Raw genomic sequence first — 13,372 nt, 5'->3', positions numbered from 1 at the left:
GCAGATCAAAAAAACTGCTAAGGACGAGCAGCAGTTCAAGGCAAACTGGCTTTTTGCGGCGAAGAAGGTGGACAAGGTGGCTGTACAAAATCTGATGGCAGGGGTTAAGTGTAAGGCCCGGCAATTCGGATTTGGAAAAGCGGAAGCCTAACTGAATATTTTTCCTGAATTTTATACTAATTAAACTTGAAAAAGAAATTTAATTTGATTTTTTAAATAAACGATTTCACCGATTTACACGCGTTTTCCCTTGACCAAATTTTGACCGTATCGCCCTTTAATGATCTCTTGGGACTGCCAAATAATCTCACAATTCGGCAAAATATATGGAAAAAATCTCTACTTGACAACTAAACATTTAGAAACTTCAACGAAACTCCGCATATTTTAGTCTTTTATTTATCCGTTATTCATCTACGGGGATTTTCTTTATCACAACGCCTCGAAAAGATCTATGAGAAGACTTCCGATCGCGCTGAATTCTTGCGTCAATTATGTTTTCAATCTTTCGATTTCCCCACGTCACACATCTTCAGAAAGATTTATTAGGATGTCGCTTTGAAAGACTTTATGCTTTCAGATCCATCACTGTTATTCAAAGAATTCTATCCTCAGGTAAATCGGAATATCCAAGATCTTTTCATGTGCTACGTAGTTCTCGAACAGGATGTTTTGTTATTCCCCGACATAGTCCTGTTAACTATAGTAACTCGTTTTTCGTGAGAGGTGTCTTTAACTGGAAAGTTTCTCCTTTCCAGTTCCCAAATCTATTCGATCTAGGTCAGAATTCAAGGGGGGTCCTGCTGACTTGCAGGTTAAGAACGACATAATCTTTCCAAAAAAATGCATAGTGCACAAAAAGTAACTTAAAACAATGATTGGCTTGGTTTTATGTCGATTTTAACCCCGTCTTAGGGCGAGTTTGGACTTCAGCGAGTTGATTAAAAAAAATAATGCCATAATCCTATATTTCATTTTTAATAAGCGATTCAAAAAGTGTGCATAATTCTTTTCAGTTGCGTGTTATTACGTTCATGAACATTTAACAGCAAGTTTAATACCCAGGTTATGTTGAGTGGTCCAAAATAAGTCCCTCAGGAATTAAGTAGGACTTATTTTCGACATGGGTCCAATAGCTATTAAAACAAGTTTTTTTGGTTCTTCGAGCTTGCAAACTAGTTTTTAAGTGTTTTATCATAGCTGTGAGCATGTTTGTAGTTGTTAAATTCATCACAGCTATGCAGAAAACCTCTTGAAAGTTGACTCCAATAATGGTATGTCCTCCTGAAATGGCCTTGATTCGGCCCAACTGTGAAAAATTAAAACTTTATTTTCAATTTTCTCTCCCTTATCAGCTTATTCCAATGAAATGTTAGATATAATTCGAATCATAAGAAGGAGCTTTAACTATATTTGTTAAAAATTTTCATGATCAACAAGATTTATGACAGAAATATTGGAAAAAGCGGCAAGGTGGTCCAAAATATGTACCCGGTCCAAAATAAGTCCGTTACCCTACATTTCATTGTGAACATTAAACGTTACCATACTTTAGACCAGGGGTGAGCAACCTTTTGAACCAACGGGCCAATTTAAATTTAAAAACTTGTCGGCGGGCCGCGCTTAAACTATTTTTTTTGAAATAATTATCAGAACTTCACATCATTTTTCATAACTACAAATTTTTGGCGAAAACGAATCTGAAAAAGAAAAGATAAGAAATTCACGTATTCAAAAACAGTAATTCAACACGGCTTTTTATATACCCGATATTGAAAAGGTACCTCGCTTAACCTCTGTCATTTTTAAATTTTCTCAATTTTTTAATAGTACTTCTTGACGAATATTCGTTTTTACAACATTCTTGTTTAAACCGATGATACTATTCGTAATCACTTCCATTTAAAAATCTTTTGGAGTTACCACAGTGATAACTAAGAATGTGATAAATATATTTTTTAAGAAATCAAAGTCTTCTTAGCGTTGTTTGTTGAATCGCTTTTTTGACTTTCTGTGATTTTTTTTCTCACCATTAAAACTTCTCCTCAAAGCCTAGATTTTTTTCATACAAACGTTTAAAAACTCGTTTGTTTAAATTGAAGTTCTGTATTGGATCATTGCGTTCAGGTGTTGAGCAAGGTTGTCGAAATCATAGAAAAATGTTCAATTTCACGTATTCTTAAGGAACTATCTTCAAAACTACTGATTTAAGAATTTTATCATTTTTAATCTTATTTTGATATCATTGCGATAGGATTTCTAAAGCTATATTTTGACTCTGGCAATGTGGATTGCGAATTATAAGTGAAATAACTCAATTTATAGATATTTGTGATAAATTTTCTATCAAATTTCTGAAAAAAGAATCACAGATAATCGTTGAAAATATTTTGAGGGAAATCACAAAATTTCAGATATCAATTGCTTTTATCAAGAACCAATATTTTTTGTGGGTTGATTCATGTTGATAAACATTCTACAATCATTCACCCAGGCTTTATTATTTATGTTTTGTAATTTTCGTCAATATTCAGATATTAAAAATATATCACAAGTTTTTGGTTTAATTTTTTTTTCCAGTATTTGAATGTTAACAGAACAAGCCGTTTAGCCGAATTAGGTAGAATAATTTAAAAAAATCTGCTGAGCATATTTATTATCATTCGACTTTATATTTTTGCTTGAAATAAAAATAGGTAATAACTTCACTAAATCGGCTTTGAAATGCATTCGATCATGTGTAGGTTCCGATTTTTGGCTGTTCTTCCGACTCACTTAAATAAATTTTGCTCTAAAAGTGGTAGGAGTTTAAAAAGTATGCTGAATAAAAAAAATCACTCCAATATTACGTTATGCCAATGAACAATATTTTTTTTTTTGTTTTTTTTTTTTTTGTTTATGGGTTTATGAGCGCCTGGCTGACCCGGAAAGGAAAAACAGAACGGGGGACAGAAGAGGAAAATTTTAAATGAGAGTAGTATAGCTTAGAAAAGGATAGCGGCAACAGAGCCCGAGGGTTCTGAAGCACCAGTTTAGGGGAAGCGTTAAGATAGTGCTCGACGGACTAGGACGGTTGGTGGGCCCCATATGAACTTCGAGTTAACCAAACCTTCAATTCAACCGAGCAATAGCAGTATGGTATCAAATAATATGATATCATATGCTAACGCCTCGATATCATTGTCAGAAGGGTTCACTATCTTACCGTAGTTGAAATTTCCCTACCTGTCATCTACCTTACTCGTTTCCATAAATTTGGATTCTTGCTAGTTTGATTTAGAAATAATTATAGATTTGCTAAGTGAAAAATATATTCAAGTGATTGATTCTACGCGACTACACGGTTATTCGATAACTCAATTAGGATATCATAAAAACAGAATCTAGAAAAGGTGTCTCTTAAACTCATCAACCATGAACTATAAGCTTAAATAGCAATAGCTTTATTAATATCGTCAACTTATCAACGGAACAGGAAAATAACAGTGCTGTTCTTTAAAACCTTATCACTAATTGTGGTCAACTTCTCAAACAAACTTTAAACTCAATCTACACGATAGGGGTTCAATTCAAATAAACCATGTGCCTGTTTTAAATGCCCGAAATAAATTATCTGAACTATCTACTCATTCTTGCTTATCGAAATCATATTTTCTATTTTAAACTTTGATTTATGAATTTCAATCCTAACCGAAAAATGTATAGATCTACCAAAAGTAAATAAATAAATAAAAACAAATGTCGAAAGTGTATTACAAACTGAAATATCATATTTGTCAAAACAGCATTCCCATCCAATGAGCCCCTAGTTCTTGTAAAATGCTTGATTTAAGAATAAGCCAACGAAATCCATAAACCGCAAATGCACACTTTCTAGAGCATTGGGGAGGCGAATACCATTACCGATACCTAACCTAGCAATACTTGAAACATCCTAATTCTATGAAACTAAACTAGCTAACTACCTTACCAAACAGATTATGCCCTATTGAAAAGTATCACTTTATGTCGGCAAAATGTGATATTTTCACTACAAAATTTTCCCATTGTTCAACGGAAGGGAGGGCAAGTGTTTCAACTCCCATTCATCTTATCAGCATGGATCATGAAAAATTGGGACACCATTGAACCTACCGCTAATTTGATTTAAATAAAGGTGTCCAGCACGCCTTCTAATTTGAGTCATATTATGATCCATGCTTGACAAGATGTGTGCAACGACCCTCTCAGGACAATGATAGTAAACCATCATTATCACAAGCATGCACACCGCCGCCGTGACCCATGGGAACCCAGGGTACGGGTTATGCCAATGAACAATATTGCATTTAAACCTGGAACAGAACAAAATAAACGCTTAAAATGCCAGAAAAAAGTTAACAATCTGAATTTTTCCTTCATTGTTGAAAAAAGTTAAGGCATAAAAATTTGAAAAAAGCTTCGCGGGCCGCACACAAAGGTCTCGCGGGCCACATGCGGCCCGCGGGCCGCGGGTTGCTCATCCCTGCTTTAGACAGTTTTACAGGGTCTCGGCAATAGCTCTCACAATTCGAGAACGCTGTGCTGATCGCTATTCGTTCAAACTGTACCACCAGCCAAGACGGTGTGTGGCGTTAAAGATTATAAATATTTATCTCTTGTTATAACTTTTCCAATTGTATATTCCGCTTCAAAGGTTTTTGTTGAACGAATTTGGTAGCGTCCGAAAGAACAACAAATAATTTCATCCTCGTCGTCAAATGCAGACCTTTAACCATTTATTCATTCAAAAAACATTTCAATGCTAAATCATTGGGATTAGAAGATGTGTCATTTGAAAATTTCGTTGAAATTAAGAAAATTAGTTTTTTTTAACATTCCCATACAAAGGAACCACAAATTTGAGCGTTATTCAAGAACTAATCAGCCAAATGAAAAAAAAAAAAATGATTTGTTATCATTCTAAGGTACGAGCAAAATTTATATAATGATTCGAGAATGGCTTCAAAAAAGGAGGTGCTTTAAAAAAGAATTTAGCTATCTTGATTTTTTTGCGGCCTAAATGTGTTGAACAATTTTTATTAGTTTAATAAGTTCAATAGTAAAACTATTCAGGTTCTTTTTACGATTCAAAAATTTTCAAGTTGTCCATCAATGAAAACACAAACACACTTTTGTCGAGGACATTTTGTAAAAATAAAGCATACATTACTTCAAAGATTTCCAAATTCTGGTTGAAAAATTGTATGTATTGCCAACACCTTACAGTTTATCAGATATAGTCACATTACTAGTTATGTAAATCAGCAGTTAATGAAACAAATAAGTTTTTCATAAATAACAGTTTCTGGCAACTCATTTTTCCGTTGTGTTAGCGTGTTCTGTTGCTTCTGGTTCGGTAGCAACTTTACAAACCATCCCCAGGCCTCCCCGAAGTATCCGAAATATTTTTCCCATAAAAATACGGGCCGTGAACGACGAACGATAAAAGTTCCGCACATAAATCGAATTTAAGTAGTTTATTGCTCCATCCATCCATACACACACATGAGTGTCCCCTCGCATGGGATGATGAGCTTTTCCCCAACTCCGACGAGCATGAATGGGAGAAGAACCCCAACGACATTAATGTAGACATGTGGAAGGAAGGACTGAATCGACCTCGGCCTAAACACTGGTGCGTACGATGCGTGTATTAACTCGGTTTCGAAAACGCAGAAGAAAGTACCGCGATCAATAGTCAAATGTACAAATAATAACTTTACTCCATATTTCACACAGAGGAATGATGTAATGGCAAAATAAAATACCCATCAATCAAAGTTAAGGCACATTTAGGGCATTCTGAGGAATATGTAGGACATCTACCTGGCTAAATGACGAATCAATTTATGTGGACTCATAAATTAATAAATAAAATCTAAAAAAATAAGACTCTCGAAAATGTTGAATCAAGAAAAACTTAATTCAAAAATTGAACCGCATTGTGTTCGACCACAAAAGCGCGACAAACGCTTTAGAGAGATCGAAAAACAGAAACAACAAACGATCAAACTGAGCCCATCATCAACGAGCCAGCCAGAGCCGGTCAAAGCGACGCAAAAGAGAGCAGAGTAGAAAACAAGAAGCAGAAGAAGAAGGACGGACCGTGAGAAAATTCCTCCAAACTAATCAAGAGCGAGTGAGACGGAGATGGACCCCGGACCCCGGATGGTTTTCGGTTTTTTGGCGAGAGAATGAACGATGGGAACTTTTTGTTTCCTGCTCTGTTATGATGACCAGGTCTGGGTCTGGGTCCGGGCAACTGATGCTGGTCCCATGCATGTAGGGGCCAGCCGCTTTAGGAATCGGTACGGATTATGTGAAGAGACTCGACTCATCCTCTTCCGAGGAGACGGCGGTGAAGATGATAAACCAAATTCAATATATTCCCTAAAATGCTGCACATATCTAGAAAGAATAACAAATTTCTTTTTCCCCACTTTCAATTTGATTCATATTTGATGAAATAATTTAACAAAATCAGAACTGGGAGTTCAAAATCAGCATGTCTTGAAGTCTTCTAACAGTAGAGCTTACAGATTCGGTTTTCCCTGATAGCTGTTTTTTTATATTGACAGGGTTTAGTTTGAAAAATCCATTCGAAAAGTACATACATATGTATGTTAGGGTGGTACAAAAAATAGGGTTATGTTCCGGAATCAAAACCCTGGGGGATGTAATCGTGCCTTGGCCTGCCAGAAGGCCCTATGCCAAATTTTATCTCATTTGGTTAATTCTAAGATAAGGTTGCCAGATTTTTTCAGCAGCAATACGGGCCGGATAAATCCTGGTAATTGTATCTAAAAACCTTGCAAAATCCGGGCATTTGTTTCGAAATTGTCGACTAAAAATCCGGGCAATATCCGGGCAAATTTGTTCAAACCCAGAAATTACTCCACAAAAATCTAGAAAAAAAAAACTTGAATTATATATTTTTTTCATTAAAACTCATCAGTTTATTTAAAATTGTATTTTAGACTTCCGAAAAATCTTTCAAGACTATTTTTTTAAAAATTTCCCAGAAAATTTCTATTTGGACGAATAAATTAAACGAAATGTGGAACACAAATGTTTTCATTTGTTTGACTTGGAATCCGGGCAGCCGGGCCAGACCGGACTCTTCCCAAATTTTGTATTTAATATCCGGGCAAACCTGGATAAAACCGGGCAACCTGGCCACCTTACTCTAAAAAGTCGCTGAAGTTTGGATGGAACTTTGCCTACATTTGTTCTAGCAAAACTGCAAAATCTACATTGTTTGGCTCTAACTTTATGCACATGTATAAACTTGCTATCTTAGTTTTTTTTAACAGCATTCTACCCAAGCTATCTTAGTGTATTTGAACATATCTTTTAGACCTAAAATTTATGTTCAAATTATAGAATATTAACATAACACATTCTTCCAGTACATATTCGAGTCGGGTCAATCCAGTTTTTTTTTTAAACCCGGAAAATTACAGGCATTTGATTTCAAATTTTACAATAATAAACCATGCCGTATCTAAATTTAGGCAAAATCCAGGTTTTATTAAAACAATTTCAATCCTCCAAAACTGTTCGCAAAATATCCGCTTCAGAAAATTTGACCTGTAGTTTGATGGGAAATGCCGCAAATGATGACCGATTTGGTTGATATTAGATTCATTGTATAGGTAATTGATTCTAGTTTCTCAAAATTTCAAAATGAAGTCGGGTTTATTTGAAAGTTGCCAGAAATTGGTTTCCAATGAAAAGATCCAACAAAACAATTATATTTTACTCAAACGTATAACTGTTGACAGCTTTGTTATATGTCTATAAGTAGTTCAATGATTTTTAGTCGTTTAGAATACACCTTTTCAACGATGTATAAATTTATTGGGATTGAATGAAAGTTTTGACCGCTATTTAGAATCATCCGGTAGAAAAAGTCATATTTAAAAATTTACTTTCAACTTAAGCTTTGATTCGCTATATCTCATTTTTCAATAAACCGATTTTCAAATTTTAATTTTTCATTTCTCGTCAACTTGATTTTAATTTCAGTTTCATAGAACATACTCAGTCTCTCAAAAATATCAGTTCTTCAGTATGTTGGTTGGATCATTATGATGTTTGGATTTTGGAAAGTGTACTTCGGGTCATATTGACCCGAACAGCTTGGAAGGTTAAGGAAAGTATGAAAGAAATACATTTCTTTTTTTTTCTCATAAAACCAACTTATATACCGTAATAAAAATTTTCTGATGTTCATTTTGATAAAATTCACTTGAAAAAATATGTTTTTGGACGTCGACTTAAAAAAAACACCTTTTTAAGTTTTGTTGAATAAATTTGCGAAAAATATGAACAAATTCAGACAGAATCCGCACATTTTCATACGACGACGTACGGGCCACTGGCTGGACCGAACCTGTTTAAAATTTTGTTAAAAATATTTTTAACTTAAAGGTTTTAAAATCAATCAATACCTAACAAATGTTCTCGAAGACCGCGAAGACTTTCCTCCAATATTAGATTTCTAGATTAAGTTAAATTATCTGATGGTTTATCTTTTCGACAGCAATTCTGAGTCTGAATATCTGCTTGGAGAATTTAATGTAAATGATGATTTCGAAATCCGTACTGGATACTGAATTTTGAATTTGGATTCCTGATTTCCGATTTTATTACGAGTCCACCACAAAAGTTCCTCACTAAATGTGACAGAACTAATTGGAGAACATTTTTGATTTTCAAGTTTTTAAGAGATAAGAATTTATGTTGTTTTAAATTGTATTGAATAAACAAACCTTCATCGAAAACATAAACTGAATTTAATAAAATTTATTTTCTAGATATACTTGTGTCAGAGATAAAACTCTTCTACAACTTAAGTTCTACAAGTTTTTAAAAAAGTAATAGAAAAATTGATGACACTTTTTGGCATCACTGGAGAAAAATTCATTATATTGATTTTCAAGTTTTTCAGAGATGAGAATTTAAATTTTACTAAATTGTATTAAACAAACAAATTTTTATCGAAAACATAAATTGAATTTAATTAAATTCAGAGATAAAACTCCTCTAAAACATAAATTCTACAAGTAAATATTGAAAAGTTTAATAGAAAAATTCATAATAATTTTTGGCATCACTGGAGGAAGTTTCTGTGCTTCTAAAAATCTTTGTTCGAAATCACTCCGTTTTATGCTTAAAAAATAGCAAAAATGTAGTTCTCGTTTGAAAGTTTCTATTTTAAATTCTATTGGCCGGGATATAAAAAAAACAAAAACTTCAATAACTTTTTCTTACTTTTAGTTCTGTAACCATCGAATCTGTTCATCGATACGTGTGTTAAAAATAAAGCATAATATACATTTCTGAAACGGAGTTGGAAATATTTATTGGAAATTTGATTTAAGTTGAATATTTTTTTAATGCTTGTTCTGAATGCTGAATTTGTTTTTTTTATTTTCAGTTCTTATAATGAAATATTAATAATTCATTTACACTCTTCACTGTGTTAAATATTTCAAAGTTCATTTCGACAAAATGCACCAGTATCTGATTCTGAGTTCGATTTAGATATACAGTAAAAAGATTCTTTGATCGAACTAAATTTGACAAATCTATTATGAATTTAAAATCAATCTTTGAATTCATATCTAAAAAAAATCATGTTTCATAAAACTTTGTGCTGTCCGGAATTAGGATCGAAACCCTTAATTTTTCTAGATTCTGCAGTTTTAATCAGAATTTCGACATTTAATTTCAATAATTCCGGATAAGCTTTGCATTGGTAAATCTCTATTCATTGACATCATTAATAACACTAGTTTACAATTTTTGTTTTTTTTTTTAAATCGTGAACTTCATCGTCTGACACAAATTTATATCTAATGTAAAATTAGGCGCTGAATCCACCGGGTCCGGTGGACAAAACTTTGGACCGATAAGTCATGCGTGCCCAGAAAGAAGACTGCCTCAGTTCGAGATGTGGAAAAAAATGGGATCCCCTCGTAACACCGGCCATCGTGCCAAGGTAAAATTGAGTCTAAAGACATATAAGAGGCAGAATAACGAAGACACACATATAGGATCTCAGTGAAACTCCATGTTTATTTGAAGAGATCTAAATTATACTTGTGACTGAAGCGTAGCTTACTAATGCTAACACCACCAGCCCACAGAAAGAATACTATATTATGCCATGACCGAGACTCGATCTCATGACCTCCAGCTTAGAAGACTGAAACGCTATCCTCTAGGCCACGGTCGGCGGCTAGAAGCCTAGCAGCCGAAGCAGAGTAAAAAATTCGGTAGAAAGGCAATGGTTTGGCAAGCCATATGTGAGTGTGGCATGCGTTCCGAGCCGTTCGTGACTACTGAAACAATGAATTCAGCTGTTTACGTCCGAGAGTGAATCATCGCCTGCTCTTCATGATTTGCAAACATGATTAGCCACTAGCCAGTACTTTTTTAGCCGAAAAAGATAAATCTGCCAAATTGTTCTCAAGCGCGACCGATTGAATCTTTCGGGCATAACAAAATCAAATTTGATAAACCATGTGAAGCCTGCAGATTCCATCGAAAACTTCGCAGAAGACTGATCAATCAATCAATTATCAATCACTTGATTTTTATTAGTGATTTGAATCAAAGTTTCTCGGTCGCAGTTTTTCACGTGATATCAAAACGTTCCTTTACGTGTTCACGCTTGAGTTCGTAGACGTTCAAAATTTAAAAAATCACGTAAGCGGGGACGAAAGGAAATCCAGGAAATCGAAAGTTTAATGTTGATGCCAAATAATAAGAAACGCATGAAACGTCGAGATCTGGTGTTATCTCAAAAAAAAAGTTGGCCAAAATCGACATTCTGGGACTTGGTCGATTTTCCGGAAAACAGCCAGTTTTACGAAGTCCTAGAAAGTTGATTATTGACCAAGAAATTTTTTTCGAGATAACACCAGATCTCGACGGTGCATACAAGTCATTTGGCATCAAAGCTGAAATTTCAATTCTCGGATTTTCTGTGGTTCCCCCTTACATAATTTTTGAAATATTAAGTCGATTTTCGACCAAAAAATTTCTTCCGAAATAACACCAGATTTCGACGTTTTATGAATATACTTGAAAGTCATTTGACATCAAAACTTGATGATTTTAGAGGGTAAAAACCGGAATTTTGAGCGTTTGTCCGATTGAGCTTTCTTTTGCACAGGTTAGTTTATCGGGCCAATCTACGGGTTTGCGAAATTCGACATGACCCATTTGGCTGCCACCCTATTGTTCATTTTAAATCGTGCGTAGATCTAATGGGACACACTTTAATTGGAGGAACTTTTCAATAGACACAAATAAGGTAGTTCTTGAATGGTGAGAATAATTGATTTCTTATCATGATCGAAAAATGTTAAAAATTTTTTTTCATATTTAAAAAGAGAGAAAAAATAAGACTTCATAACCAGTTTCTAAATATTTGTGTAGTTTCTATTAACATACATATAAAGGGTGTCCTACACCAAATTGCATCACTTTGCAAACGCCGTAGAAAATCACTCGTTGGGCTTTTTTGCTTGAAAATGTACCCGAAGAAAACTAAAAGTGTGTAGTTTACAAAGTGATTTTTATTTATTCTGCAAATTGAAGAGAAAAAATTCAATCGAAGAGGAATGAAACAAATTATTTTTGCGAAAATCTTCAGAAAAATACTCCTTTTTTTAAACGTGACGTTCGAAATCAACTTGAAGTCGTGCTGCAACTGTGAGTTTTGTGATTAAACGTGCCCAGAAAAGTACGAAGCGGATCCATACCGAGTTTTGATCAAAACAGTTTTCCATTTTTAGTTGCATTTTCGATGATATTTCATAAGATTAGTTATAAAATTTGACATGAATATAATTTTTACAGCATTAATGACGTATAACTAGCATTTGAAAGTGATTCTAGCAAATTTCTGGATCAAAAACACAATTCGCAAAAAAAAATGTTCACAGTTTTGACAGCATCTGCAAAACAACTGGACCGATTTCCACCACAAATACCATTTTGGAAACGTCTTAATAGCTACCTTGTCGTTATCATGTTTGGAGATCGTAAAATTTCAGATAAATTTCAAATGGTCCGATAATGATATTAATGTTTAATAAAAATTCGATTTACTGTAAAAATTACTAATAAAGCTATCTGCAGCTGGATTTGTATTACTTGGTCAGTTGAACGTTGAAACTAAGCTGTAAGGTTTTTATTCATTCCACTATTCAAAGGATGCCCTGAAGTGATATGAAGCCAAAAAAGTTACTTTTGTACCCAAGAACATAAATTCTTCCTAAGCACCGAAACTAAGACCCATTGAAAAATACGGTGCTATGTTGTGCAAATTTTTTTTTGGGTGTTGTTGGGCCTAATGTACGATTGTACGAATATGGTATTGAACTATATCAATTAAAAATACAAAAAGATCATTTATGATTATATGCTATTGTCTGGAAGATTGAAATGAATCGGTCAACCAGGTACTTTTTTTACCAGGGTTTTAACTGTGATGCAATTTGATGTGGGACACCCTTTATGTAACTTATACTAACTCCAGTATGGCCATTCAATATACAATTGAAATAAAACTTCCAACAAAAAATGGTAGTTTTAAAGATCAAAAATAAGATTCGTGATTTTAAAAGCAAAAAAGGGAATCCGTCAAAAAAAATGGAAAAGATAGCCTAGCCGAATGGAAAATCACAACTCAATTTTTCATGTAGAGTTAAGCAAAACTTACAGATCTAGGCCTAGACCAGAATATGACTTATTGTACATATTTGCTACCTCTTATTCATGTAATAATGTTCTTTAAGACCGCATTTCATGTTTCCCCCGAATGGGTGGCCCCTCTGTACTAACTATGACGGGGTTAGGTTATTTTTTTTATTAACTGAAAACAAATTAAATAGAGCTGTAATGTGTAGCTTGAAAATCCCACATCAAAACAAAACATGCACTGTATCTCTTTGAATTAAATGGCTTTCATTACATGTACATGAACCTACATGTAATCTGTGACCGATTGTCAGCACTCGAATTTGCTGAAGATTCTAAAAACATTTCTCTGTAAAATCCTGACAAAGTTAATGAAAAAAAAACTTATTAAAAAAAATTGTTTGGAATAAAGAAATTGTAAAATAGAAGAAAAATAATTTTGTGGAGTTTTTTTTTAAAGATTTTCTGTGAAAGCAAAGACTTTGAAATTACCTTATTTACAAAATGACCACAATATCATTTCGATTGCTCAAAAAATTTCTACGAGATTTTTCCTATATGTCAATCTACTTCTGGTAGCTAATTTGGAAAGTTTTTTGCTGACAGAATTGCCAATAGGGAACCTACAGCAGCG

General features: G+C 33.9%; 1 protein-coding gene across 1 annotated transcript in view; it reads right to left on the bottom strand.

The window, feature by feature from the left end:
* Positions 1-13,372, bottom strand: part of LOC129747480 (suppressor of hairless protein-like) — a 52,104-nt gene that overhangs the window by 26,759 nt on the left and 11,973 nt on the right. The gene's annotated exons all lie outside the window — the stretch shown is intronic.

This window comes from Uranotaenia lowii, chromosome 2 (genome assembly GCF_029784155.1).
Source record: "Uranotaenia lowii strain MFRU-FL chromosome 2, ASM2978415v1, whole genome shotgun sequence".
NCBI classification, from domain to species: domain Eukaryota; kingdom Metazoa; phylum Arthropoda; class Insecta; order Diptera; family Culicidae; genus Uranotaenia; species Uranotaenia lowii.
This window is presented reverse-complemented; position numbering and strand designations above follow the sequence as displayed.